We start from the raw sequence: 3,601 nt of genomic DNA, 5'->3' as shown, positions 1-3,601 counted from the left end.
GTTGAGGGGGGGGGGTTGGATGTTGATCTGCTTGAGGGTAGGAAGGCTCTGCAGAGGGAGCTGGGCAGGCTGGATCGATGGGCCAAGACCAATTGTATAAGGTTCAACAAGGAGAAGTGCCAGGTCCTACATTGGGGTCACAACAACCACACGCAGCGCTACAGGCCTGGGGAAGAGGGGCTGGAAAGTTGCATAGAGGAAAGGGACCTGGGGGTGCTGGTCGACAGCTGGCTGAACATGAGCCAGCTGTGTGCCCAGGTGGCCAAGAAGGCCAACAGCATCCTGGCCTGTATCAGCAGTCTTGTGACCAGCAGGACAAGGGCAGGGATTGTCCCCCTGTACTCGGCACTGATGAGGCCACACCTTGGATACTGTGCTGTGTTGGGCCCCTCACTATAAGAGGGACACTGAAGTGCTGGAGTGTGTCCAGAGACGGGCAACGGGGCTGGGGAAGGGGCTGGGGCACAAGTCTGATGGGGAGCGGCTGGGGGAGCTGGGGGTGTTCAGCCTGGAGAAAAGGAGGCTGAGGTTGGACCTTGTCGCTCTCTGCAACTCCCTGACAGGGGGCTGTAGGCAGGGGGGGGTCGGTCTCTCCTCCCAAGTAACAAGAAATAGGACAAGAGCAAATGGCCTCAAGCTGTGCCACAGGAGGTTCAGATTGGATATTAGGAAAATTTACTTCACAGACAAGATTGTCAAGCATTGGAACAGGCTGCCCAGGGAAGTGATTAAGTCACCACCCCCCGAGGTATTTAAAAGACGTGTAGATGTTTCACTTAGGGACATGGTTTAGCGGTGGACTTGGCAGTGCTGGGTTAACAATTGGACTTGCTGATCTCAAAGGGTCTTTTCCAACCTAAACAATTCTATGATTCTATGAGATACTGACCAAAATATCAGCAAAGAACGCAGATACTTGCCAGCATGACTAACAGGAAAAGGTAGAGATTAGGAAGACTACACAGCAGATTTTTTTCTGGGGTTGGGGTTTTTGTTGTTTCTTTTATTACCTCTCCAAATCTACAAAGAAGAACTTTTGTGTACGTTCCTTGCATTTCAGACCCTGTAGGGCCATTTTGGGATGTACCATTGCAGACAGTATGTCTGGCAGGAACACATCTGTAACCAGGTGCCCATTAAATCATTTCCTGAGCTGTTTTAGACCTCTTCTGAGGGCAGTTTGGTAGCATGCCAGTTCTGGTCTAAAATCTGCAAAGAACCACTGATTAATTGGGCTTTTGGTATTTCACTGTTGTAAGGAACTGCACTCCTTTCACATTCTTATGGGACTCCTTGTGTGGTTTCATTGGCAACTGCAGTAAATTTACCCCTATGTCTATATATTTTTTAAATTAAAGCAAGTGACTAATGAACTGGAAAAATACTGCTTCAGCAGTGAAACAATGCATTGATTCGTACTCACAGTCATATTCTGTATTCATTATCTTATCTGATGAACTATCCAACAGCCCTTTAAGCACAGGAGTCTCACAAATTCAATGTTAACATTCATTACCATTTGTGATTTCCTCTTTACTTTTCATCAAGTAAGATCTTTCTATTCTTCTTCCCTTGCACCCAAATAACATTTTTAATCTATGCAGGTGGCTAATACCGAATACTCAGTAGGCTCCATTGGAGTAAAGCAGTCGGTCCAGAGCATGGGTAGTATCAGTACCGCCCATGCTGACATATCTCGGTAAGCTTTAAATTTGTAGGCTGGAGAATCAAGGCCTGAGAAAGGTGGCTGCAGTGCAACAGGCTTCACCAAGCAGGAGCGAGCCTGCCTGCAGCACCGGGTGCTAACCGGGCACAGAAGGGAGCAAAATCAACACTGCTGTTTTGCACAGAGACACCTGAGATGCAATCAGACCTTTATGGTCACTGAATAAACTCATGATTTAGAAAATGCGTTACTTCAGCAGCACCAGCATGCAGCTCTCCTTTGTCCTTTTGAAAATCTACCCTTTAAATGCCATATTAACTGTCAAAAACTTGACATTTGCTTTCAATTAGGAAAGATGTACTAGATATACTCAGTGGCCAGCAGTTAGTGAGCAACTGAAGAAACAGCTGTTGGGCATCTTGGAACGGGAGACTCTGACTTCTGATCTCAGGGGAGACGGAAGCCAGAAAACTCACATCAAACTGAGCATCCAGCCTCCTTCAATGAAGGTGTCTTCAAACATCACTAAAAAGTGACTGCAAAGATGTGGTGAATGTCATGTGGTGAATGTCACTGGGGCCCCAGAAGTGCCTCCACCCTGATTGTAGAAGGCCTCAAGAGGCAGAAGTAGATACATCAATGATTTAGCTCCCCTGTATGACAAGAACATACCATGGCAGGGTGCCTGAGCAGTCACTGGAAACCCGCCACTACAAAGGTTAGCAAGTATCTTGAAGTATTATCAATGTGATGCTTGCAACTGGACCTTTTTCAGGGGTCCAGAATGCAAGACAAACCAACATATCTTAACACAAATACCATCAAAAGCCCTGCCCTGCCCTGTAACAATAACAGTCCCATTGATCTGAAACTTTAAAATTCTTCCAGGATTATAACAGAGTTCACCGTGTCCTTGCAGCACAGTTCTGCTCTCAAACAAGGGCTGCCAGGAGTTATACACACATACAGTATATCTTCCAAAGCCAATGGCATTCCATAGATTATAACACACTGCTTTCCCGACAACTTATCAGGTATAGTCCTGGAGAAGGGCAGGTAGAAGATGGCATCTACAGTGGAACGGGTACTCTGCTCTCAGCTACCTGTTAATCACATGCAGTTGCAATAAAGGCAGCAATGAAGAGCAGAGGGAGAGGAGTAACACCAAGGGTATCCTGTTGCACACAACAGCTTGCAAACTGGGTCTGCCTCTGAAACATGCCTAGTGCATGAATCCAGGACTTCATCTCTATCTCATCAGGAGCACAGTCACACATGCAGGGATGATCAGCTATTAAAGATCAAAGGGACCTTTTTTGCCTTGCAGCTTGTTCACAAACCAGGTTAGTTCAAGGCAAGGATAGCTCAAAAGATCAGATGCAGAATGACCCAGTGCATGTAAAAAGGCACTTGCGGTAGTTTTGTTACTCCTTAACCTTGAAAGTCAATCACAGGGGGAAAAAACCACTTGCGCAGTCCATCCAGAACTCAACTTGTATCCAGGAAATGCTTCAATAAAAATGCGATCAATATTTCTAGTGACTTTGACTGGCTTTCTGTCTGACTGGCCTTGGTGAGCTTCTGTAGCTACAGAATGAATTTAATATCACATAAAGAGAAACCAGAAGCAGCATAACAAAGCACAGCTTCCATTCACATGAGTAAAGAGGTTCAGAGCTGGATCCTATACTTCTGCCTAGTTTGGTCAAGGCAAATGAAGCTCCAGCCACTTAGACTTCTCTGGGACTGCTTTTGATCCAAATTGAACAAGGGGTGTGGGGATCAAGCTAAAGACTTTCTTTACTAGCTTTAGGGAAGGGGGAGAAGCAGGGGGAGCAGTCCTTTCTTGCCCTAAGGCTTTCCAAGAAGCATGTCAGAAAGAGTGAAATACATAGACAAAAAGAATAAAATAGCAATGTCACAACAAATAAGAAA

General features: G+C 45.8%; 1 protein-coding gene and 1 long non-coding RNA gene across 8 annotated transcripts in view; one reads left to right on the top strand and one right to left on the bottom strand.

The window, feature by feature from the left end:
• TRPS1 (transcriptional repressor GATA binding 1) overlaps window positions 1-3,601 on the bottom strand; it is a 220,083-nt gene that overhangs the window by 97,004 nt on the left and 119,478 nt on the right. The gene's annotated exons all lie outside the window — the stretch shown is intronic.
• LOC308060341 overlaps window positions 1-3,601 on the top strand; it is an 89,155-nt gene that overhangs the window by 40,821 nt on the left and 44,733 nt on the right. The window contains exon 2 of the long non-coding RNA XR_013926682.1: window positions 726-3,601. This exon is cut by the window's right edge and continues 44,733 nt beyond it. This is a non-coding gene — a long non-coding RNA (uncharacterized lncRNA). The remainder of the gene's footprint in view (window positions 1-725) is intronic.

The sequence above is a fragment of the Falco punctatus genome (genome assembly GCF_963210335.1).
Source record: "Falco punctatus genome assembly, chromosome: 3".
Classification (NCBI taxonomy): Eukaryota; Metazoa; Chordata; class Aves; order Falconiformes; family Falconidae; genus Falco; species Falco punctatus.
This window is presented reverse-complemented; position numbering and strand designations above follow the sequence as displayed.